The sequence below is a fragment of the Triticum dicoccoides genome, chromosome 3A (genome assembly GCF_002162155.2).
Source record: "Triticum dicoccoides isolate Atlit2015 ecotype Zavitan chromosome 3A, WEW_v2.0, whole genome shotgun sequence".
NCBI classification, from domain to species: Eukaryota; Viridiplantae; Streptophyta; class Magnoliopsida; order Poales; family Poaceae; genus Triticum; species Triticum dicoccoides.
In genome coordinates, this window is record NC_041384.1 from 107247681 (window position 1) to 107275121 (window position 27441).

The 27441-nt window shown below is 43.2% G+C and overlaps 1 long non-coding RNA gene and 2 other non-coding genes across 12 annotated transcripts; all 3 read right to left on the minus strand.

Moving 5' to 3' along the window:
* Positions 1 to 626: 626 nt before the first annotated feature.
* LOC119267422 lies at positions 627 to 25624 on the minus strand. 10 transcript variants are annotated; one of them, XR_005132431.1, is made up of 7 exons: positions 25142 to 25624; positions 24640 to 24736; positions 23974 to 24016; positions 22843 to 23208; positions 21973 to 22117; positions 20270 to 20594; positions 627 to 679 (listed from the first exon to the last, which is right to left on the minus strand). It is a non-coding gene; the product is annotated as an uncharacterized LOC119267422 (long non-coding RNA). The 10 variants fall into 10 exon arrangements; XR_005132440.1 differs by lacking the exon at positions 627 to 679 and having other exon boundaries at positions 20153 to 20594; positions 22843 to 23042; positions 23130 to 23208; XR_005132438.1 differs by lacking the exon at positions 627 to 679 and adding an exon at positions 20742 to 20926 and having other exon boundaries at positions 20153 to 20594.
* Positions 21430 to 21513, minus strand: LOC119273891. Its single transcript, XR_005135024.1, has one exon. It is a non-coding gene; the product is annotated as a small nucleolar RNA Z102/R77 (small nucleolar RNA).
* LOC119273890 lies at positions 21626 to 21711 on the minus strand. The gene has a single exon (XR_005135023.1). It is a non-coding gene; the product is annotated as a small nucleolar RNA Z102/R77 (small nucleolar RNA).
* Positions 25625 to 27441: the final 1817 nt, after the last annotated feature.

The following is a 27441-nucleotide window of genomic DNA, read 5'->3' on the forward strand; positions in this document are numbered from 1 at the left end:
TACATACATATGAAGTTTGTTAGAAGAAATCGAGAGACAAACAAAATGATTCAAACCCATTATTTATTGATGATATAGTTACACAATATATAGGTCCCGAAGGGACGCGATGGCACAGAGGGACGCGAGTACCGTCGGTTAGCGAGACCAAAGGAAGGGTCGCGTCGGTCGCCAACAGGCGGCAGTTAGCAAGGGGAGATTTCCTTCCAATTAAACACTTGTTTAATTGTAACAAAGTTGACACGTGATAAACAACTTCCAGTTGCTTGTTATGTTCAAATTTTGTTTTGTTAGATTGGAATTTAAAAACCACATGACCCGGTAGTGTTTTGCCTGTTTTGCTTTGCAAGGGGTTACGGTGCCTCATTAGCCAGTCAGCCGATTTCATCAACAAACATTGATACGTACACAGATACGGTTCATACTAAATGGCCACATATGAGAATTTTGGTCTTGAGACACAACAGACAACGATCAAGGGTTCGTTAATGGGGAAGCAACACACAACAGACAAGATTGATAAACAACATTCATGGAGAATAACGAAAAAATAGACATTCATTCATGGGGAAGCAAGGTTCAGCCAGCCAATCTGTCCCTACTTGTTGACATTGACAAACTCAGTATACAATCCAAAATTTATGACACCCTGCTTACAAACTCAACAATTTACATTCGACTGACACCAAATAGCAATAGGAAGTATGGGCAATGCCCCTACAGCACAAACTGGTACTACCACAGCCAGATCACCATCAAAAGTCCACACTTCCACACAAGTTATATGGGTGGGTGCTGTCCTGCAAAGCAAAGATCATATAAACCAACAAAGTGGCAAGATTGTACAATAGACACTCGCCAGAACTGATCCACCAAGCACCCATCCACACCACCAGAAATCTATCGCATCCAGCAGCAACCCAATTTCGACGAAGCAGCGCTACAAGCTCCATTCACCAATCTTCTCGCCCTCCTCCGCAAGATCAAACTTCACGGTGGCTGCAGGTCCTAGACCCTCCTCCCTGGGCAGATAGATAGAGAACAAGATCAATTAATAGCCAAGGAATAAGGGAATACATCGCAACCCATAAAGGACGGACAATATAGCATGCCAAAGCAAACGTAAAATTAAATAGAAAAAAACACTATGCATTTCATTACCTAAAGCCCGGCTACATATGCACCACATTGATGATAGCACCAAAAGACTATTCAACTGCAACAACACTAGTTACTACTCCCTCCATTCAGAAACAACTGACATGGTTGTGCATCACAACAACCAAGCTCGATGGCCAGCACCATCTCAGAGAGCAAGAGAGAATCTCCATAGGCTTCATGTTCTTAGCACATTAAGGCTATAAACTTCAGGAAAACAGTAGGCCAAAATCTCTATGATTGTGGACGGATAATAAGTTGTGCAAATGTCCATGTATTGTGCTGCATCATTCAGGTTAGTGTAGTACTGACTAAACCATGTGAATAGGGTTGTGGTTTCCATGCCTATGTATAAAAAAGGAGTTGCATTTTAAACTATGGGGTTATTTTTAGCATGATGTGCAGCAAGCTACAATTAAGGTAGTTCAGAAGCACAAACCATACGTTCATTTTAAACTGTTTAATTTATTTCATGGAAGCATGGGACCTGCATTCAGTTTAATTTATTTCCAAAATAGAATTCGTGACATTCTGAAACTGAAGAAAGCTTAACAAAGTCAATTACTTCTCATAGAGAGCCAAGGAGGATGGTCAGATTCGGTTCAGTATTTATGCCATCATGTTGGCCCATCAAACCAATAGGGGAATTAATCATTGATGTGACGCCCCCGATTTGACCGTACACTAATCATGCACGCAAACGTGTATGATCACAATCAGGGACTCACGGGAAGATATCACAACACAACTCTACAAATGAAAATAAGTCATACAAGCATCATATTACAAGCCTGGGGCCTCAAGGGCTCGAATACAAGAGCTCGATCATAGACGAGTCAGCGGAAGCAACAATATCTGAGTATAGACATAAGTTAAACAAGTTTGCCTTAAGAAGGCTAGCACAAACTGGGATACAGATCGAAAGAGGTGCATGCCTCCTGGCTGGGATCCTCCTAAACTACTCCTGGTCGTCGTCAGCGGGATGCACGTAGTAGTAGGCACCTCCCGAGTAGTAGTAGTCGTCGACAACGGTGGCGTCTGGCTCCTGGACTCCAACATCTGGTCGCAGCAATCGGATATAGGAAAAGAGAAAAGGGGGAGAAAAGCAACCATGAGTACTCATCCAAAGTACTCGCAAGAAAGGAGCTACACTACATATGTATGCATTGGTATCAAATGGAAAAGGGGTATCATATGTGGACTGAACTGCAGAATGCCGGAATAAGAGGGGGATAGCTAGTCTTATCGAAGACTACGCTTCTGGCCACCTCCATCTTGCAGCATGTAGAAGAGAACAGAAGGTAAGTTCACCAAGTAGCATCGTGTAGCATAATCCTATTCGATGATCCACCCCTCGTCGCCCTGTGAGAGAGCGATCACCGATTGTATCTGGCACTTGGAAGGGTGAGTTTTATTAAGTATCCGGTTCTAGTTGTCATAAGGTCAAGGTACAACTCCAAGTCATCCTGTTACCGAAGATCACGGCTATTCGAATAGATTAACTTCCCTGCAGGGGTGCACCACATAACCCAACACGCTCGATCCCATTTGGCCGGACACACTTTCCTGTGTCATGCCCAGCCTCGGAAGATCAACACGTCGCAGCCCTACCTAGGCAAAACAGAGAGGTCAACACGCCAGTCTAAATCCTATGGCGCAGGGGTCTGGGCCCATCGCCCATTGCACACCTGCACGTTGCGAGGGTGGCCGGAAGCAGAACTAGCCCCCTTAATACAAGAGCAGGCTTACGTTCCAATCCGGCACGCGCCGCTCAGTCGCTGACGCCATGAAGGCTTCGGCTGATACCACGACATCGAGTGCTCATAACTGTCCCCGCGTAGATGGTTAGTGTGTATAGGCCAGTGACCAGACTCAGATCAAATACCAAGATCTCGTTAAACGTGTTAAGTATCCGCGAACGCCGACCAGGGCCAGGCCCACCTCTCTCCTAGGTGGTCTCAACCTGCCCTGTCGCTCCGCCACAAAGTAACAGTCGGGGGCCGTCGGGAACCCAGGCCCACCTCTACTGGGATGGAGCCACCTGCCCCTTCAGCCGCCAACTCCGAACAGTACCACAGGAAATGTAATAGTGTAAAGTATATAGTATATGCCCGTGATCATCTCCTGATGTGATCACGGCCCAGTAGTATAGCATGGCAGACAGACAAGAGTGTAGGGTCACTGATGGAACACTAGCATCCTATACTAAGTATTTAGGATTGCAGGTAAAGGTATCAACAGTAGTAGCAAGGACAGGCTATGCATCAGGATAGGATAACGGAAAGCAGTAACATGCTACACTACTCTAATGCAAGCAGTAGAGAGAAGAATAGGCGATATCTGGTGATCAAAGGGGGGCTTGCCTGGAAGCTCTATTGAAAGGGAAGAAGGGTCGTCGTCAACGTAGTCGATCACAGCGGCATCGGCAGCGGTCTCGGGGTCTACCGGAGAGAAGAGGGGGAAGAAACAATAAATACAGAGCAAACAAGTGTAATACTAAACATGACAAGGCAACAAGCAGCACTATGGGTGTTCTAACGCAGGGCTACCCGATACCGACGAAGGGGAATAACACCCGGAAATGTTTTCCCGAAGTTAGGCATTTTCGGACAGTTGAAACGGAGGGGGAAAGTTCCATGTTCACTATGATAGGGGCCTCTGACACATGAACGGACCGCGTGTTTGGATTCGTCTCGTCATTCCGAGCAACTTTCATATAGAAAACTTTTTCATCCAAGTTACGGATTAATTTCTATGATTTTTCAAAGTTTTAGCAATATTCTGAAAATTCCTGAAATTTTGCTAAGTCTGAGAATTTGTCAGTTTTAAACGTCTTTTAGCTGTTTTCAAAAGGCTACAACTATGGATCTGTACCTCCTATGATTATATGCCTTATATCAATTTTGAGCGTTTTTCTGTCATATACAAGATAGTAGCACTTTCGTCCAAATTAGAGTTCATTTGCTTGATCATCAACAGCTCTAAAGTAGCTATGAAAATAAAGCTGTTTTCGGGTTTTTTCACTTAACAGAACTTAGCATTTTGTGATTTTTGTAGGATTTAAACCATGCATCGAAAGGATTTGGTCCAGTGGGATAAAATGAAGTTTGTCAAGTATACTTTCTACTCATATTAATTTCACCCAAGTTAACAGCTGTTTAGACGTTGTTTAGAGGATGTCTAGAGGGTTAGTCAATGTATAATCAGAAAAGCTAGCTAGTAGCTGCTACAGTAACTAGCATCAGCAGTATAGTAAGCAACGGCGTGGCTCGGGCGCTGCAGCCGAGCGAGGCGCAACAGCAGCCACAAGCAGAGCAGCGCGGGGCACGCGAGGGCGCGGGCGAAGCCACACGTAGGCAGGCGCAAGCGGCAGCGGCGATGGGCGCAGGTGGCTGCAGGAGACGCGCGCGAGCACGCGATGCACGCACAAGGCGAGGCCGCGACCGGTGGAGCTCGCGAACGGGGCGGCCGCAGCAGCAGATGCAGAAGCAACAGCACCGCGCGTGGGACGGGAGGAGGAGCAGGGGGCGCGCTGGGGCGAGTGCAGCAGCAGAGCAAGCGGGCGGACGCGGGCAGGGCGCCGGTGAGCGCGAGCGCCCGCGAGGCGAGGCAGAGGAGAGGGCTAGGGACGACGGGGGTCGCGGCACTCGCGACGCGTAGGCGGGCAACCACGACGGAGCAGCGGCACAGGAGCAGCACAACACGCACGCACGTACGCGTATGCGTACGCGGGGGGCTCGGATGAACTCGGGGACGGCGGCCTACGGCGCAAGAACGGGAGGGGAGAGGAGGTGCTCACCGAGCAGGCACAAGGAGGCCCATCGAGTGGCTTCGGAGCAGCAGAGGTGGCCGGCATCGAAGAAGGCGGCGACGATCTGGGGCGGACGGAGGTTGAGGACGGGGAGGCAGCAGGCACACGGGTGGCTTTCGGCCCGAGCTCGCCCACGTAGTCGAAGTAGGCGACGAAGGCGGTGCCCCTGGCGCGGTCTCCGGCAGCGGGGAGGGCAGCGGCGATGGCTACGCCAGCGACGCGTCCATGGCGGAGCTCGGGAAGGAGGGGATCTATGGAGGGGAGGTAGAGGGTGAGGGAGCGAAGGGGATCGAGCTAGGGTTCACAGTGGGAGAGAGGCGTCGAGGGAGGCACTTATCCACCCCGGGGACCCATGGGATGGCTGACACGGTGGCCTCGGCGGGGTGGATGTCCGCCACGCCATGCTCCTGCTCTGTAGCGAGGGAGGAGGTAGTCTAGGCGGGCTGGGTTGCACTGTATCACTGGGCTTAAAGTGCATAGCGCATAATAGTTTTAATCTTTCCCTATCTGCTAAATAATATAGCTCGTTATCTCTTAATTGAGTGGGCAAATGATTTTTGTTACTGATGAAAGTTGGCACTTAGATTCAAGGAAACATTTTGAGGCCACACACAAAACTTTATTTTATTTGTAAATGTTTAAATTATTGTTTATTTTAAATTCCAATTTTAAATGTTGTTGGACCACCTAAAATATCTCTAGGGTCAATTTAAGAATTCATTTGATGTGGGTCTCTTCATGACAAATACCTATTGAATATTAGTAATATTATGAACTATTTTGTTTGCATGTTTGAGGATGTAAATATTTGACTTGTACTTTAAATTTGAATTACTTGGGTTTGGATCAAAGTGATTTTTAGAATTCATGACATTCTGAAACGAGTGAAGTGCACTGTAGGTCCCTAAACTATTCGAGGGGTGTCAACCAGGTCCTCGAACTATGAAAATCGACATGTGGGTCCTCGAACTATTGTAAGTGTCTCAGTCACGTCCAAAACCTGCCCGACCCAGTCTGACCTACCGTTGACTGTTGCCACGTCGGACAGGGGTAACGGAGGTGGATGAATATTTACAAAAAACACCCCGAATCATTTCAGATCTCCATTCCCCAGTCCTTGCCTCTTCTTCTCCTTCTCTCCCGATCTCTCTCACGGTGATTTGGGGGCGGCGGCGCCCTGGCGATTTGGTGTGGCCGCACGGAGACGGCGGCGCCTGCCTAGGCGTCGATGGCTCCGGTACGGCGGCTCCCTGGAGATCCTCCTCCACATTATGGTATGTTCCAGCTCAGGGCACCGTCGCTGGAGCGGGAGACCTGACGGCTGTGTGACGGGGAAGGAGAAGGGGAAAGGGAGGGAATATGTTTTGCGTGGGTCGGGCCTGATTTTCTTTTTGTTTTTCTTTTTCCTATTTTGGGCCGAAATTTTTGAACAAGAGGGGCGCCATTGAAGGACGCGGACCAAAATTTCAAGACGTTAATAAAAGTCTGAATAACATCTTTATTGTTAGTATTAAAGATACACTTTTTTAATAAAAGTCTGAATAACATCTTTATTGTTAGTATTAAAGATAAGCTTTTTTAATAAAGCATTTCAAGGTGGCAAACCACTTTGTCCCGCATCATATCGGATAATCGCAGATGAATATACCTTCTTGGGGAAAACCACTTTGCCCCGCATCGTAACGGACAACTCAAAGGCCTTTTCTCTCTCTCTCTCACGCACACACAAAAGCACACAGTTGTCCTTCCAAGTCAACAGGATTGATCATGCTTTCAAAACTGACCTGGCGCCTTTGAGATTTGGTCATGCGCCACATGGTTCTGGAGCGTCATCTTCTGCTGAGGATACAGGCAAGGCACTACCTGTGCTTCCGACTTTCCCTGTAGTGCCAGCAACCACACCTTCTACATTACCTTTGGATGAGGCATGCATGATGTTGTTGCTTGATGTTCAGTTTACTTCGCATGATCTTACTGTTATACTAAATAATATTGTACTATATAAGTTTCATAGCTGAACACTCCTATCTCTGCCTTCAAAGGGAAAGGTGAGGCTCATATGCCTAAAACACCTAGGGTCCAACCCCTCCTTTGTCCTTTGCTATGTTTTCTAGGCTCTCTTTCATTACAAATGTCTGATGCACTTCCACATGTCAATGTAGCAAATCACCATGCCTCAAGAATGCCCGTCGCAAGCTCTTTGCCTCAACTTCTAAGGACAAAGCTGCTCAGCTGCCTTTCCACATGTTTTCAAAAAAGATGCTCAGCTGCCTGGGTCTGTGCCCAAGCTTTGTTGAGGCCGAAGAAACTGCATCTTCTGCAAATGTTGAAAATCATGCGTCCAAACCAAATGTAGGTGCCTACATTCATAATGTACTTTATTTCTTGCTCTGTGTGCTATTCATCCTTGGATTCATGGTTATCTCAATGCAGAAAACTAAACAGGTTACTGAGGAAGCTCTTGCTGCACCTCTTGATGATCCAAAGAATGTTGTTTCGGACCACGGTAAATCCAAGAGGTATGTGCTCATAGCCAGTGCCATTAACCAGTTTCTAGTAAAATGTATGTCTGCTGCTCCACTTGGTGTAGGAAGTGTTCTTGTTCCTTTAGCTTGTATGTTTTATACTCCAGGGCACGACCTTTTCCTTTCCCGCAATAATGATCTCATTTATCTTATGTTTTCCTACTTATAGCTAATGTATGTTGGCTGATTAGCAGCGCAATTAAATGAAGCGATATACCTTTTTTATGTTGTCTTACCAAGCTCTTATATTCATGTTTCCTTTATTCCACTTTACGCCTCTAGGTTAATTATAAAAAAACAAAAATATAGGTTGCCATGTATTTCTGCTGATAATTCTGTCTCAGGGTCAGTGCTTGTGGAAAAGGCAACACTGCTCCAAAGAAACCAAAGTGTCATGCGCCACATGGTTCTGGAGCGTCATCTTCTGCTGAGGATACAGGCAAGGCACTACCTGTGCTTCCGACTTTCCCTGTAGTGCCAGCAACCACACCTTCTACATTACCTTTGGATGAGGTATGCATGATGTTGTTGCTTGATGTTTAGTTTACTTCGCATGATCTAACTTTTATACTAAATAATATTGTACTATATAAGTTTCATAGCTGAACACTCCTATCTCTGCCTTCAAAGGGAAAGGTGAGGCTCATATGCCTAAAACACCCAGGCACCAACCCCTCATTTGTCCTTTGCTATGTTTTCTAGGCTCTCTTTCTTTACAAATGTCTGATGCACTTCCACATGTCAATGTAGAAAATCTCGCAATAATGATCTCATTTATCTTATGTTTTCCTACTTATAGCTAATGTATGTTGGCTGATTAGCAGCGCAATTAAATGAAGCGATATACCTTTTTTATGTTGTCTTACCAAGCTCTTATATTCATGTTTCCTTTATTCCACTTTATGCCTCTAGGTTAATTATACAAAAAACAAAAATATAGGTTGCCATGTATTTCTGCTGATAATTCTGTCTCAGGGTCAGTGCTTGTGGAAAAGGCAACACTGCTCCAAAGAAACCAAAGCAGTAGCACTTCTATGCCCTAGGATGGACGTGTACGTATGGTATGCTCATCACTGCCTAAGCTCTCTCTCTCTCTCTCTCTCTCTCTCTCTATATATATATATATATATATATATATATATATATATATATATATATATATATCATTGCTCTTTGTACTAATATATCACCTCCTTGTGGTAGAAGTTCAAAATGTTCATCTACTATGAGAAAAGTTTCTCCGAAATTGACACAATTTAGGTCGTAATCTCACCTATCAATTGGAAAAGGCCACCACAACTCCTATCCACCCCTTATCCCTCAAACCAAACACATAAATGGCTATCTCTACCTAGTTGAGATCCATTCGAACCCCATGGGCGTTGTAGCTTGTAAGCTCTTCCTTCAAGAACCTTAGCGAGAAGAACGAGTATTGGGAATCTAAAGGTCCTTAATAAGCCCAAAATGCACAGGAAAAAGTAGAGTAAATAGAAACATACATCAAGTGCATTTGTTCCCTTGTCCATCAAATCAAGCTTAGTCAAGACGGCAAAGGTCCTTTCACCTAAGAAGAATAAAATGATCCCTCGAGCTACAAATATGGTAGGTGCATCAAACAGTTATAATTTTGTCACTGTCGGGAGCATATTCTAATCAAATATGAACTAGCCATAATGTTTGAGAAATGAGAACTAGTAGTCTAAGTCATTGGAGTGAATGTACATATGGTACATGGCTCAGTATTTATTATCGAGCACAATAATCTAGAGTTAGAGCCAAGCACTTGCTGAATTGTGCATGGGTTTCTCCTAAAAGATATTTTGTCACAAAAGTACATACTAATTATTAAACATCATACTGAAGGATGGTATTATCACTTATCAGATAAAAGAATTAGTACATTGCAGCAAAATAAGTGCAGAATTTTGGTTCATACCAGTTGGATCAGCATCCTGAGCAAGCTTAATGGTATCCGATGTTGATCTATATCTTGATTAGCAGGAGATGTAGCAAGTATAATGCAGTTTGGCTACAAAAGAAGATAGAAATGTGTCACTCCATAGGTAAATATCAACATGCACATCATATCCCCATTGAGGAAATAGCAGTACCTTCTTAATGTATAAGCACATCATATTTTCAATATCCTAGGCAATGTTTTCAAGCTGCCAACTCTGAAAAAGATGGCAACGTGGTGAATGAGAATTGCTGTGAACATTGCCTAAATTAGAAAATGTGGGAAAATAGACACTCACATACCTATCGCCACCTTAGTTAGACCCCACAGACCAATCAATGTTAAGTGGACAACTGCAAATAGTCAGTTGAACGCAAAATATGACTTGTCAAGAAGATTCGGAAGTAAGGCCTCTCCAGAAAAAAAATTAAGATACAAGAAGATGCAGGAGCTGCATGAATGCTATTGTCTATAAATTAAGATCTTTATATAAACACCACCATAAAAAAATGAAATCAGATATACAAGGCTACTTATATAAAATGGAACTGGAAAAAACTAGCACCAATATTCTCCTTCAATGTACTACTAAGGTACGTACATATGCCCAGGGTATAATACCGTGTGGTGAGTATATGCTGAGATGAACAGGGACTGGAGATATTTGTTTTGACCTCCCCGTCAATCTATCAGTTTCATCTTCAATTTCCTTACGCGCAAGAGCTGCAGAAAACAAATGTCAACAGCAAGTACGCAATAAGTATCTGATGAACTTAAGTCGCTTCCCAGAATTGAAAATACTGAAGCTATTCCAAATTCATTTCAGGGGATCATATTTTTCTATTTTTATACATGTGGCCATATGCAAATCAGCCTGAACACAAACACATATACTTAAACTGGTAGCACCAGACGCAGGTTGGTCAAACATCCGTTTAAATTTGGCAATCCCAGCATCAACACCTACTCATTAAATCATTGATGGAAAAGTACTAAAACAACCTCCCCCCACCCCCCATTGCAACTGCTTTATTCTTGTGGAGTAGACATCACAATCCCCATCGATAAGAAATAGCAAAACTGCACATATTTTTAGTATAACATTCTCCCAGCCTCAACGTCATCAAGTGCACACGTCCTGAATATTATTGAACTTGTAAGCCAATACTGTTTCCGTTGCTGGCGCAAATATGAATATCAATTCACTACACTTGCTAATAGCACGGCAAATCACAGTACACACTGAAAAATCAGGTCACTGCAAATCACGGTAGTACCCAGCTAGGCCCAAAAAATGTGCAAACAACTTTGAAAAAAATGAACAAACAATGAAAGACAAACAATTAAAGTATTCGACACAAATGGCTTGGTCCCAAATAAAAGCAGAACAGGTCCCTGCTTGGATGCTGTGGTACCCAAGAAACCTAGAGCACTACTCGCCATGGAACAAGTCTTTCTTGACCCTTTCTTCACATTTTGCCTCGAAGCACACAATGTCGTCAGTCGCATAGTTGAAAAGATCCCTTGCACATCAAGGGATAATCGAGCGGCGATAAACAAAAAGATAAAAACAAACATGATTAAAAGTTTCTGATAGATGACTAAACATGACTAATAAGTAATGATTGAACTGGTAACAAAGAGAATATAGACTGATCAACTAAAAAATGAAAGACTAAACACGAACATACTGATATATGAATGATGACCAGTGATCTAAATTTTTGGAAGTTGTGTTGCAAGAGAGATATTTGGTACTAACTGAAACCTGAACACTGATGGATGGAAAAACATGGGGAAAGATGACTAAGAAAACACACTTAATTGTAATGAGGAAAGATATTGGAGAATAGACTAAACACAAACATAGTGATAAAAGAATGATGACCAATGATCTAAAAATAATACCGAGAATGACTCTAAAGAAAAGAAATAAAACTGTAGAGAGCCCGAAGGTTTCATGTGAAGAAGCATGACTCAAGAGAAAAGTAATGATGAGTGAACAATTAATACTAAAAATAAGTTGTTGTCGTCCTACAAGAACTGTGCAGACTTAGAACCAAGGAATTAATAACTAAGAAATGAACAAGTAATATTGAATCACAGGGAAGAGAACGCATTGCCTAATAACTGAAACAAGAGTAAAGACTGAGATACAATTATTAAAAACAATAGTAAAGACTGAGATACAATTATTAAGAATGAGTGTAGTGTTTTTGAAGGCCTCGACAAACCAAATCTTAAACGTAATACTGAAGCAAAGCAGAATGTCGTATGTAACACATGTGTTGAAACAACATTTCAGTGTAGGTCAAACATCGAATTATCAGGAACCTCACATGTCCAGATAGTACTAGACGGTTGTTAATTACATTTAGATGAAAAAACTAGATCAAACAACAACATTGAATAGCAGTTGCACTAAACCAAAAGTAAGTATATGCTCTCTTAGAAGACTTCATGGCCTATTGCCTCGATTATACATATATATTACTGGAAAGATTCACCACATTTGTTACAGGTTTAAAATCAAGAGATGTGGTGATAGTAAAGCATGTTTACACATGAAAGGAAGTGTCGAACAGATGTTGATGCATATAAGTGTTTCCCACTAACCCACTTTCATCTGAACGGAACGACATAGCACAACCATCGTCTGTTGGCTGCACAATGTACTTGTAGTGGATGAAGCGATATGTTGCGTTGGGGAGAAAGGGGGAGGTGGTGGATCTTAGCCCACGCGGGAGGAGCAATGTGTGGGCGCGGTATCGAGAGGCAAGAGCACAAGGGCGGCCATTTATAGAGTCTTTCTTGACCATTTCTAAAAGTTTTGCCTCTGTACACACAGAATGTCGTCGGTCGCATAGTTGAAAAAAATCATGAGAAAAGACAATATAGCAGCGACAAACAAAAAAATCAAAGCCTAGCGGCAACAAATAAAATGAGTAAAAATATTTGATAGATGACTTAACATGACTAATAACTAATTGTTGAACCGGTAATAAAGACAATATAGACTGACCAGAAGAAGATGGAAGACTAAACACAAACACACTATCAAATGATGACCACTGATATAAAAATTTGGAAGCTGCTTTGAAAGAGAGATATTTGGTACTAAATTAAAACCTGAACACCTATGGACTGAAAAACAGGGAGAAAGATGACTAAAAACACAGACCAACATCGTAATGAGAAAAGACATTAGAGACTAGATTAAACACAAACATACTAATATAAGAATGATAACCAATGATCTAAAAATAATACCGACAATGACACTAGAGAAAAGAAATAAAACTGAAGAAAGTGAGAAGGTGTCCATACGCACAAGCAAAAATGAAGGGGAAAAGTAATGATGAATGAACAATGAATACTGAAAATAAGTTGTTAGAACTATGCAAACATACCTCCTCTAGTTTGTAACAAAGGTAAAAAAACATTGCCTACCCAACAACACACTTTGTAGACGAGAGAAATAAAAGATCCCTTTGATTTGTAGTAGGAGAAGTGCATTGAAGAATATAGGGGGAAATTAATGACTAAATAATGAACAATAAACAAGAGAACAAAAAGAACACTTAAGTGATTGCTGACTGTTGTTAAATATTGACAGACTGAAAAGCAATTTCTTGCCTTGTACATGCAAAGGGTTCTTGTGGCTCCTGGCCACAAACACAAAACCCGACACAAAAATAAATATAGGTTCATTTGCCAAGTAGAATATTTTTGGAATAACGAAAAGAAAAAGAAACTTGTAAACAACAACAAATTAGGACCATATGAACTTCTCACGGCTCATGGAAGGCGACTATCATCTCCAGCAAGTTGCCGAAGTTGGTTTCAAATGTCATGAGTACATCCTTACAAACATCGAGTCATCTTCTTGGTGGAGTAGCAATGGATCACACAACTTGATGATCTGGTCATCCTTTAGATGGACAGAGCTAGTGAGGAAGTGGTTTAAAAGTAATGATGAGGCCATGGAATAACTTTGCAAAAAATGTGTAAACAACTTTGAAAATAGAAAAAGAATAATGAACAAACCATGATAGACAAACCATCAAAGTATTCGAGAGAAATGGATTAGTGAACACAGTTCAATCCAAGGCTTCATCAAACCAGATCTTTGTCGTTGCAATTTATATATGCAAGGGACACATTTGGCGATAAACCTAGACCTAGTATGCATGCCTTGGTCTCCAATAAAAGAAGATCATGTCCACTGCTTGCATGTTGTGGTACCCAATAAACCTATAACAATTTTCACCATGAGTACAGAGTCTTTCTTGACCCTTTCTTCAGGATTTGCCTCATAGCACGCAGAATGTTGCCGGGCATGGTGTTTAAAGAATACCTTGCATATCAGGGTGAAATTTGGTGGCAACAAACAAAAAGATAAAAACAAACATGGGTAAAAGTTGATTGAAAACCCATGAGAAGTTTCCGAAAAAATGAATGTGGCAAATGTCATGGATGCTTGATGGAAAAGTAAAATGTTACCAATGATGTTATGAAGCCACGTCTTAGGGAAACACAGAATGATAATTAAAAGGAGAGTAATGATATGGACATCATAAGGAATGCAAAAAAGCATTGATAACTGATACTGATTAATGATGCAAGACAAACAAAAAAACGAATACCAAAGAAACTGGACTAATAATCTGAACATAATGAACTAACTAAAGATATTGATAGATGACCAAACATGATCGGTACTAATGAATGAATTGTTAAGAAGGCAATATGTACTGATCAACTAGAAGATGGAAGACCGAAAATAAATACAATGATAACCTATACAATGATAGATTAAACACCAACATACTGATATCTGAATGATTACCAATGATCTAAAAATTTGGAAAGCTGCATTAAAAGAGAGATACTTGATACTAAACTGAAATCTAAAGACCGATGTACTAAAAACAGGGAGACTAAACTGAAATCTGACGAGTAAGGAAAACACACTAAATCATAACGACAAAACACATTGGGACTAGACTAAACACAAACATACCAGTATGTGAATGATAACCAATGATCTGGAAATAATACCGAAAATGACTCTAAAGAAAAGAAGTAACACCAAAGAAACTGAGAAGGATACCATACGCACAAGCACAAATTAAGGAAATAAAGTAATGGTGAATGAGCAATCAATACTGAAAAATAAACACTTAAAGGTCAAACAAGAACTGTGCAAGCTTAAAGGTCAAGGAACTGATAACTAAGACATGAACAAGTAGTCCTGAATAACTGGAAAGAAAAATCAGGTCATGTACAAGGGCATGAAAACGCACTGCCTAATAACTGAAACAAGAGTCAAGACTAAGATATAGTTATAAAAAATGAACCCAAAATAAGTACATGTCCTATTATACATATTACTGGAAAAAATCGCCACGCTGTTACAAGTTTAAATCAAGAGATGTAGTGATAAAAAAGCATGTTTGCACATGAAAGGCAGCATCAAACAGATGTTGATGCATATATACATTTTATAGTAACCTGCTTTCATCTGAATCCGAACTGCATGTCACAACCTTTGGCTGTAGATGAAGCGATATGGTTGAGAAAGGAGGGGGTAGAGGATCTTAGCAGATGCAGAATGAGCAATGTGTGGGCGTGGCAGATGGAGAGGTGAGAGCAAAGGGCGGGCATTTATAGAGGAGAGCTCGTATCCTGTCTAGCAATGAGCGAGCTAGGAGCGCAGTGTAACGCCCTCGATGCGGCTATATCTCATACGTGTCGAAGCATGACTTAGAGCATAATCGCATTGAAAGCAATGTCGCAAGTAAGGTAATCTTCACAACAACCCATGTAAATAGATAATAAGGTGAAAGGTACATAGTTGGCTTACACTCGCCACGTCACACAAAGGACATAAATAGCATTGCAATCATCCAATACACTCATGGTCCGACTACGGTACCAAAATAAAAGATCAACCCCAACAAGCGATACGGTCCCGATCGCCCCAACTGGGCACCACTACTGATCATCTGGGAAAGACACATAGTAATGACGGGAGGCTTTATCGAACTCCCACTTGAGCTCAAGCGCATCATCTGGAACGGATTCAACGGGCCTTGCATCTGGTTTGGAAGTAATCTGTGAGCCACAGGGACTCAGCAATCTCGCACCCTCACGATCAAGACTATTTAAGCTTATAGGTAAGGCAAGGTAATATGTGGAGCTGCAGCAAGCGACTAGCATATATGGTGGCTAACCTGTTCGCAAAAGAGAGCGAGAAGAGAAGGCAAAGCACGAACGAAGAACTATAGAACAACCTACGACAAACATTACTCCAACACCGTGTTCACTTCCCGGACTCCGCCGAGAAGAGACCATCACGGTTACACACACAGTTGATTCATTTTAATTAAGTTAAGGTTCAAGTTATCTACAACCGGACATTAACAAATTCCCATCTGCCCATAACCGCGGGCACGACTTTCGAAAGTTCAAATCCCTGCAGGGGAGTCCCAACTTAGCCCATCACAAGCTCTCACGGTCAACGAAGGATAAACCTTCTCCCGAGACATTTCGATCAGACTCGGTATCCCGGTTCTACAAGACAACTTCGACAAGGGTAAAACTAAACCAGCAACACCACCCAGATGTGCCGACAAATCCCGATAGGAGCTGCACATATCTCATTCTCAGGGCACACCGGATGAGCAAGACGTCGGGTAGGCCAGCCCAGAGTTGCCCCTGGTAGCCCCGGACATCGCTCAGTTGGACCAACACTTAGAGAAGCACTGGCCCGGGGGGGTTAAAATAAGATGACCCTTGAGTCTGCGAAACCCAAGGGAAAAAGGCTAGGTGGCAAATGGTAAAACCAATATTGGGCATTGCTGGAAGAGTTTTATTCAAGGCGAACTGTCAAGGGGTTCCCATTATCACCCAACCGCGTAAGGAACGCAAAATCCGGGAACATAACACCGATATGACGGAAACTAGGGCGGCAAGAGTGGAACAAAACACTAGGCAAGAAGGCCGAGCCTTCCACCCTTTACCAAGTATATAGATGCATTAAGATAACAAGATAATATAATGATATCCCAATAATAATCAATGTTCCAACAAGGAACGATCTCCAAACTTCACCTGCAACTAGCAACGCTATAAGAGGGGCTGAGCAAAGCGGTAACATAGCCAATCAACCATTTGCTAGGACATGGTGAGTTAGAGGTTTGACATGGCAATTTAGGAGGCATGATAAGCAAGTGGTAGGCATTGTAGCATAGGCATAGCAAAAGAGCGAGCATCTAGCAAGCAAAGATAGAAGTGATTTCGAGGGTATGATCATCTTGCCTGCAAAGTTGTCAGAGTTGACTGGATCCTCGAAAGCAAACTCAACGGGCTCCTCGTTAGCGAACTCGTCTCCCGGCTCTAACCAAACAAGACAAACAAGCAAAAGGACCACAATCAACCACGTGCAAAGCTCAAACAACATGATGCAAACATGGTATGCTATGCGGGATGCGGAAAGTGATGCATATGCAAGATTTGACAAAGAATGATTGAACCTGGCCTCAACTTGGAAATCCAAGAGTGCCACTGGAAAGATGAGCTGATTTCGGTTGAAATTGATATAAAGATCACCGGAATCGGATGCACGGTTTGGAAATGGCAAGCAAAACAAATATGGCACCGGTCTGCGATAAACAGCAAGTAGCCATCTAAATGCATCAAGATAATTATGCTACAGCACTCAAACAAGACAACAAAATACATGGCAGGGATCCACTTATAATGCTTGACAAAAGATGAACACTGAGTTATGGCCAATTCATCTATTAACAGGTTCAAACAAGCATGGCAAAAGTGCAAATGGTAAACAGGTTTCAGACTTGGTGAAATTAACACAAGCCTGGAATTTCATATCAGGTAGCACACTTTGGAGCATGAAAACTATATGCTATAGGAACTTAACATGGTAAAGCAAGGCATGGCATGGAGCTACTCAAAGAGCTTAACAAAAGTCCCTTAGTGATCTTGAGCCAAAAGGGATCAGAGAATACAATTGCAAGCATGTGAACATGGCAAAGACATAATCAGATCTCAGACTTAGAGAAAAACTGGAGCATGCAAATATGTTAACGAGTAGGCATGTTAACGAGCTCGATGCACTCACTACAGAGCATGGCATGACAATCTAAGCATACACCCATCAAGAATACACATTATATAAGCTAGACATGGCAAGAACAACAAAATAGCATGCACTGATCAACAACAACGTCCTCGGCAAAATCGCTAACAAGTAGACAATCTGCCAGGATTCACGAAATAGCAAAAGAAGAGCTCGATTGACTCAAGTTAGGGTGCTCCATAATTGCAAACAAAGAGATGGATGGATAGAGCACCACAATATTAACAAATCATCCTTACTGATCATCCCCAAAAGAGGCACGGATCACTAGGAAACAACATGAACATATGGCATATTGATAAAAACAGATCAAGGACTTAGTGAAATTTCTAAGTCCCTGAAATCAGCATTAACGAATGCACTACTTTGCAAGCTTGTGCTAGTCACCACACATATCACAAAAATACATGGCAAGCACCTCTGTAAAGATGGCATTGTATATAACAAAACTCATGTAGAGCTTAGGAGCATATCATGCACACATTAATCATGGCAAAAATGACAAATAGCTATTTGGTGCAGCAGATCTGACAATTAACTCAAATAGCTCTCTTCCAACAGCATTTCGGCCATCAATATGAGCTCAAATGAAAATGATACAATGAGATGAAATGATGTACTCTCTGAGACGAACATTTTGATATACTACACGCGCAAAACCGAGCTACGAATGCGGAGTTATAGCATGATGAAAAACGCAAAATATTAGGGTTTCGGGAGGAAAGTCAACCCTGAGATTTTCAGATCTGGATCGGCACGTTTCCCGAGGTCGCCGGATCCGAGCTCGCCGGAACTATGGCCCGTGGTGGCCGGAGTTGAGGACGAGGAGGAGGTAGCCGGGCCGGAGATGGTGGTGGTGGCCGCGGGCATCGGTAGGGGCGGCGGTCGCCGGCGGAGACGAACGGCGGCGGGCGACGGCCGGGAGGAGGCGCGGCGGTGACGGCCGGGAGGAGGCGCGGCGGCCGGGCGGCAGAGGCGGCGGTTGCCGGCGTCGAGGCGCGCGAGGCGCACCGGGCGGCGGAGGGAGAGGCGCGGTCTGGCGGCGGAGGAAGTGGGCCGCGGGGGCCGGCTCCGGGCCTGGCGGGCCCGCGCGGTCGGCCGCGATGTGGGGCGCCCGCTGCCACATGGCGCGCCCCGGTTGGTGGCGGTGACTCGTCCGGCCGACACGGACGTGTCCGGCGCGGCGCGGTGGAAGAGGAGCTAGGGTAGGGTTGATTTGGATCCGAAATTTTAGGGGAGATGCCTATTTATACATAGGAGGAGCTAGGAGAGTCCAAATAAGGTGCGGTTTGCGGCCACACGATCGTGATCGAACGCTCTAGATGATGGAGAGGGTTTTGGTGGGTTTTGGGCCAAATTGGAGGGGTGTTGGGCTGCAACACACACGAGGCCTTCTCGGTCCCTCGGTTAACCGTTGGAGTATCAAACGAAGTCCAAATGGTACAAAACTTGGCAGGCGGTCTACCGTTAGTAAACCAAGGCTGCTTGGCAAGTCTCGGTCCAATCCGGAAATGTTTAACCCCCACACACGAAAAGAAGGTAGAAAGGACCACCGGAGGAGATAGGAGCGCCGGAATGCAAAACCGAGAACGGGGAAAATGCTCGGATGCATGAGACGAACACGTATGCAAATGCAATGCACATGACAACATGATATGAGATGCATGACAACAACAACAACAACACACGGAGACAAAAACCCGAACCTGAGAAAATAAATAACTTAGCGCCGGAAACGGCAAGAGTTGGGATACATATAAGGTAAATTACATCCGGGGTGTTACACGCAGGGAGCCGTCGGATGTGAGCCTGATCCGCGTGAGGCGCTTGAGAGCAAGCTGCAGCCGGTGGATCGATGAGGGTTGGATCGTACACGGACGAACAAGGGAATAATGGAGGACGAGGCGCGTGCGTGCATGGGGCGGAGCGAATGAGCGATGGCAATTAAATGTTGCATCAGTATTGGGAGAAGATTGTGGGACTTGCCTGGTTTCAAGGAGAATTAAAGAAAAGTCTTGGAAGATGGACGTGCGCATGAGGAGTGGATTTCTCTGTTTGTGCAATTTATTAATAAGTTTCCTAATAAGTGTGGCATCCCTCAAATAATGCTGGTAGTTTCCATATGTGAATTATATACCAATACCTCTTCACATTTGCTCATGTAAGATTCATATTATACTTGTATTTGTTCTACCTGGTATCTGCATCTCAAAGAAAAAAGATGCATACATACATATGAAGTTGACACGTGATAAACAACTTCCAGTTGCTTGTTATGTTCAAATTTTGTTTTGTTAGATTGGAAATTTAAAACCACATGACCCGGTAGTGTTTTGCCTGTTTTGCTTTGCAAGGGGTTACGGCGCCTCATTAGCCAGCCAGCCGATTTCACCAACAAACATTGGTACAAACATAGATACGGTACATACTACATGGCCACGTATGAGAATTTTGCTCTTGAGACACAACAGACAATGAGCAAGGGTTCATTCATGGGGAAGCAACAGACAAGAGATAACATTGATAAACAACATTCATGGGGAATAACCAAAAATACATTCATTCATTCATGGGGAAACAAGGGTTCAACCAGCCAATCTGTCCCTACTTGTTTACATTGACTTATTCAGTTTACAATCCAAAATTTCCGACACCCTGCTGACAAACTCAACAATTTACATTCGACCTACACCCAACAGCAACAAAAAGTATTGGCAACGCCCCTACAGCACAAACTGGTACTGCCACAGCCGGATCATCGTCAAAGTCCACACAAGTTATATGGGTGGGTGTTGTCCTGCAAAGCAAAGATCGTATAAACAAACAAAGTGGCACAAGGCACCCGTCCACACCACCAGAAATCAATCGCATCAGCAGCAACCCAATTTCGACCAAGCGGCACTACAAGCTCCATTCACCTTCTCGCCCTCCTCCGCAAGATCAAACTTCACGGAGGCTCTAGGCTCTAGACCCTCCTCCCTGGGCAGATAGACAGAGAACAAGATCAATTAACAGCCAATGCATAAGGGAATACATCGCAATCCATAAAGGACACTATGCATTTCGTTAACATGCCAAAGCAAATGTAAAATTTAACAGGAAAAAGAACACTATGCATTTCGTTACCTAAAGCCCGGCTACATATGCACCACATTGATTGATGATAGCACCAACGATTATTCAACTGCAACAACATTAGTTACTACTCCCTCCGTTTGGAAATAACCGACGTGGTTGTGCATCACAGCAACCTAGCTCGACGGCCAGCACCATCTCAGAGAGCAAGAGATAATCTCCATACGCTTCATGTTCTTAGCACATTAAGGCTATAAACATCATCAGAAAATAGTAGGCCTAAATCTCTATGATTATGGACAGACAATAAGTTGTGCAAATGTCCATGTATTGTGCTGCCTCATTCAGGTTAATGTACTACTGATTAAACCATGTGAATAGGGTTGTCGTTTCCATGCCTATGTATAAAAAAAGAGTTAGCATTTTTAACTATAGGGTTATTTTTAGCATGTTGTGCACCAAGCTACAATTAAGGTAGTGTAGAAGCACAAACCAAAGAGGTCTAGTCCATGAGCAAATTAAACCTTAAATTCATTTCGTAAGCAAAAAAAATTGCTTAATATATGAGCCCATGGGTCCATGCGTGCATTCAGTTTAATTTCTTTCATGGAGATAGAAAGAGGGTAATGGAAACATGGGACCTGCATTCAGTTTAATTTCTTCCCAAAATAGAATTCATGACATTCTGAAACTGAAGAAAGCTTAACAAAGTCAATTACTTCTCATAGAGAACCAAGGAGGATGGTCAGATTCTGTTCAGTATTTAGGCCATCATGTTGGCCCATCAAACCAATAGGGGAATTAATAATTAATCATCGCATACTGAACAAGGAAATAACCATTCACTGGATAAATGAAATAACTCTACCAAAAACAAAGCCGGGGAAATAATGACATAGGCAAACAAAAACAGATGTCTTTTTGTGAAAACAAGAGCATCATCACATTCAGTTTACTATTTGGGCCATCATATCAGCCAATCAAACCAATAAGGAAATTAATTGCATTCATAATCTCATCTCCCGCACATTGAAGCCCAAAACGAAAGATTTTTTGAAAGAAAAAAGTGCTAACACAAAAGACATCCATGGTAGGGATGCATCAGATCTTCAACGTGAAAAAGAGTGTGGCGTCACAGAAATGCCTCAAACGCAAATTACAACACGTTGCATGACCGCATAACCGAACCCTAAATCATTGCCTCAATGGCCAGTACCACAACCGACTCCACGGCCAGACCATCTCAAAGCACATGGAGAGAGAGGGGAGACCGGAGACTCACCAGAACCAAGTTAGGGGCCGCCACCACCACCACGGTTGTAGCAAAACCACTGTCATCATGTTGTGTGGGAAGCTGAGGTAGTGGCTGAGGAGGTAGTCCGTCAAGCCATAGTAGCCACTAGCCAGGCATGAAGGTTATGATGCAGCTGAACATGGCAACCACAAAAACAAGTCCCGAGATTATTAACTATAAGATTTTGTTACAGAAACATAACTTTTACTCCCTCCGTTCCAAATTACTCGTCATGGTTTTAGTTCAAATTTGTACTAAAACCACGACGAGTAATTTGGAACGGAGGGAGTATTTTACAATTCCGTTAGAAGGGACATGGTTGCTCGAGAAACTCATTATGTACACATATATACTGTAGAATCATAGACTGATTTATCAAACATTCGATTGGCACTTAAAAATATTATTTCAATTTCCATTAACATCTTGACATCAGGCTATGTACAAACAGTCAGTGACTTGTAAAAGATGGCAACCAAACAATACCTCCATATTAAAAATTAAGTACTCCCTTTGTAAAGAAATATAAAAGCGTATTGATCTGAACGCTCTTATATTTCTTCATGGAGGGAGTAATAAACATGTAAGGCACAAAAATAGCCTAGAGCAGCCCCACACACAATCATAAAGCAGCAAATACAGTGATACTCCCTCCGTCCGAAAAAACTTGTCCCTCAAATGAATGTATCTAATATCAAGTTAGTGCTAGATACATCCATTCGAGGGACAAGCTTTTTCGGACAGAGGGAGTACCATTAACAGAAAAATAGCCCAACTTTTTCTAAGCATGCAGATGTATATAGAGGAAAAATTGCCCTAGTAGGTAGCAAACAGTCAAATTACTTCATAAAAGCATACCATGGTAAGCATAAAAATCTTCAAATGGCAGCAATACAGGGCAACTGTCATAGCATGCAGGTAGGCAGAGATAGAAATTGAACACTGCCTGATAACAAGAAATTCGACCACCGGATTCCAGTGTCATCCTCATCTAGCGTGACTACCTCTTGGTAGTTATACAATTTGAAATTCACTAGTTTCGCACCAATCGACAATCCCTATTGCAGTAAGAACCATACATTACTTGTTTGTACATCATGACCATCAAATATGTTATAGAGAGAAGGAGAATTGCTTAGCAGCACCAGTAAATGGTAGATACTTCCCTCACATGCTTGGCATCACCGAGCATGCAGACCGGGGTGGGAAGCGGGACTACCTCGCCTGCATAATGAGCATATAGGTTAATTAAAATAAACCCGTTTGATGTGGACATTTCAAAGTTAGATAAATTCTATTTGTTATCCAAGAAATGCCATACTGGACTGTTGAACGCATTCTGAATTCTGATTATATAAGGGCATCGGTTGATTGGCCAGATCTGATAAACACTATCAAGTATTAACAATTAAAAATCATAAAGAAATTCCTACACTTTTGGCCTTTAATCACAGATCAATATCACAATTCATATGAAAAGAAAATTGGTAGTTCAGTGTAGATATCAATGCGATGTTACAGAAAGGGTAAGAATACTCAAAAGCAGAAAATGCTACTACCTCCGTCCCATAATATAAGAGCGTTTTTGACACTAGTATAGTGTCAAAAACATTCTAATATTACGGGACAGAGGGAGTAACAGACAAGTAACAACAGACGCGCCGGCACACGCAGGAAAAAAGAGGCCAATGCGGTGTAACTGATCATCAAGTGTGACAGATATTATATAGCTTTACAAGCAAATAGACATGCTGGGTTTCCCTAATCAGTTTAACTTCTATCATTGCAGGACTCAACCCGTGAGGTGCCATTGCCACAGCTCGATGGCCGTGGACACAGTGACACACAAAGCATAAGAGAGAGCAGAGGAAGAGGAACCGAGTGGTTATGTATGCATGAGGAGGTAGTGGCCTGAGGCAGCCAGTAAGAGCATACATGAGGATGCCCTCTTGGCAGACGGTAGGAGCAATGATAGAAGGAGAGCATCACCTGGTCAGCCGCCTAGCACTCGGCAACCAGCTTCTGCTCCGTGCTGCAAGCACACAACTACAGAGTCATATCACCAGCAAAAGCGCCAAATTGCGACAGAATTCAAACATCAAGACAAGGTAAAATCTAAGGGGTCACAAGCTGAAGAAAAATATAAGATTTACCATCTTCCAGACATAGGTTGCAATCTTTGTTCCTCTCCAATTTAACAAGAAATCTAATCAGTCGGGAGGGGTATGAAAGTAGCATCCTACCGAATTTCCAGTATTTTGCATCCTATCTAATCAGTCATCCAATTCTTGCAGTCATCACACATAAAACATAAATAAGGCAATCCACGTCTAAAGTTTGTAACAAGTTTACTTTTCTACTTTGATTGCCTTGAGACTATGCTTATGGTCTTCACCACAGCAAGATTGTGTGCTATGCACACACACATCTGATCATCAAGGGTTACAAAGATTTTATCGTTCTACAAGCAAATAGACATTTTGGGTTGCCCTAATTACTTTAACTTCTATATATGGTTGCAGGACTCAACCCATGACGTACTGTTGCCACGGCTCGATGGCCATGGGCACACAGAGGATAAGAGAGAGCAGAGGAAGAGGAACCTAGTGGTTATGTATGCGTGGTAGCGGCTGGAGGCAGACAGTAAGAGCATACATGTGGATGCACTCTTGGGAGCCCGTAGAAGCTGTAGGCGTTGATGAGCACCCCCGGGTCAGCCGCCTGGCACTCGGCAATCAGCTTCTTCTCCGGGCTGCAAACACACAGGGACGGAATCATGTCACCAGCGGAAGCGCCAACTCACGACAGAATCCAAACATCAAGAGAAGGTAAAATCTAAGGGATCCACAAGTTGAAGAAAAAAAAGATTTGCAATCTTTCTTTCTCTCCAATTTAACAAGAAATCTGGTCGGTCAGTAGGTATGACAGCAGCATCCTATCGAAATTCCAGTATTTTGCAGCCGGGCAGTGATCACACATAATAAAACATCCCATAAAATAAGACAATCAGCATCTAAATTTGGTGACACGTTTATTTGAACTATGATGATTGTGCCTTGAGACTATGCTTATAGTCCTCACAATAGCAGGATTGTTTGCTATACATTACACACACGCATTCGACAGGAAGGGTAAGGAAGGAGAGGGGAGTGGATACCTCACCCAGGACCTGCAGCTTGTGCCAGTCGGAGATGCCGCGGGAGGCCGAGGCGACCAGCAGTCCGCCGGCAAGAGGGCGCAGGTGGAGCCCATGACGGCCCTTGTGGTCTACCTCGCCGGCTCCCTGCTCGCCGCCGTCAAGGCCCACCGCAGCAGCGAGCTTTCCCGCATGCGCCGCGCCGAGAGAAGGGGGTGGATCGGGATCGAGCACGAGAGAGAAATAGAGACACCGGATCCAGCACGCGTCGATGGCCTTGCTCAGCGGTTCCTCGACGAATCGCTCCTCGCAGGCGCAGGAGGTGCGGGTGGGAGAGGGGAGAGAGTGGTTTGGATGCGTGGGAGATTGGAGGAGGGGCGTGGTCGGCGAGGAGGAGGCGGAGGCGGAGGCGGAAGGGGCGCCGTCGCCGGAGCGGGAGACCTGACGGCGGTGTGACGGGGAAGGAGAAGGGGAAAGGGAATAGGTATTGCGTGGGTCGGGGCCGAAATTTTCTTTTCGTTTTTCTTTTTCTTATTTGGGGCCGAAATTTTTTAACAAGAGGGGCGCGATTGAAGGACGCGAACCAAAATTTCAAAAGTCTTCTCGGGATTAAATTCTTTGCTTGCCTTAGATAGACTAGACGCGCGTTTTCAGGACGTTAATAAAAGTCTGGATAATATCTTTATTATTATTAAATTAAAGATAAGCTTTTTCTAATAAAGCATTTCAAGGTGGCAAATCACTTTGTCTCGCATCATGTCGGATAATCGCAGATGAATATACCTTCTTGGGGCAAACCACTTTGCCCCGCATCGTGATGGACAACTCAAAGGCCTCTTGATAGTGGTCTCGTCGACGTTATTGGACCAAAGCATGGCTTGACGTCGTTAAGTGGATGCCGACATATTTAGTTCCGGATTTGAACCTAGTTTGTAGGGAATGGCACGTAATGTTCAAGGATGATCAATTCATTTGCTTGCATGTCGTCCATGCAAACTTGAGTAAAATCCCTCTCGTCGTGATCATCATCCATTACTACTCCGGACATTACATGGACTTGAAGATCTTCACCGAAGGAAGTATAGTAGTTGTGCATGTTCCAAATCTGGTGTGTTCTCAACCATATCAAATTCTCATTGTGAGGAGTTACAGTTCTTGGAGTTTCTTGTGCAAACCCTGCCATAGGTTACTTCGAGAGAATAGAGTTTCACAATGACGAGAGCAAGCACTAGAATAATTGAATAGGTGGAAGAAAATTAATCGGAAGTCAAGAATAATAATAAGCTGAATTGCGATTTGTAATTGCTGAAATCGTTTTGCCTTATAATATGAAAACAAGCCAATATTTGTAAATACTATCATTAAAAAATATAAATAATGAAGTAAGATATTTATGAAAGTCTGGTGATGATAACAAGAAAAACTAATTGGGGGGCACATGGCTCACATGGACTCGCACTGTCACCAACGACGGGATTCTACTGAACTAATTTTTTCACGTCACCATAGATGGCGCTAATATTGTCAAAAATATTAGCCCATGGGATGAATGCATGCATTGTTCCTTTGACCGCATGAAATATCATCTTGTTGTAACGAAATACATCATGCATAAAAAGAAATATGGTAAGTGTGTCTAAAAGAATAGCTTCATCAGTGTGGAATGCCTGCGAAGCGGGTGGAGGCTGGCATGAAGAGGGTGTCGGAGTGGAGATGACGTTGTAGCCCTAGGCCAGCAATGGCGAGGGAGTTGTAAGTGCATCTAGTGCCACCCCTAATTGGTTTTGGAGTATTAACGACAAACCTGGTTGTGGGACTAATGTGTTTGTGAGAATTGCAGGATAACACAGGTAGAAGTCCCTCATTGATTAGGTTTTCCTACCAGAGATGACCCCTAAAAATGTATGAATACATTGAAGTCAAAGGTGGTATGTGAAGACATTCACATTGAAGACTATGACAAGAGAAGACATCGCGTGAAGACTATGGAGCGCGAAGACTTAGCAGTTTCGTCGTTCTGTGTTTTTCTTTGTTGAGTCATAGGAACCACCGTACTGTTAAGTGGGGTCCAAGTGAACCAGTCAGAATGACTGAAGTGATGTTTAACCAAAATCATATGTCTTCGAGTGAAGATTATAAGAGCAAATCTTGTCCAGAGTTGGATAAGTCAGCTTTGCTTGTAGCTCAAATAAAGTTGTCGTGTGTGTTTGAAATCTGACCGTTGGAACACGTGTCAGTTCCTTAGTGACCAAGGGTCATTTCAGACAAATTAGGTCGGGTTGCCTAGTGGCTATAAATAGCCCACCCCCTACAACCATAAA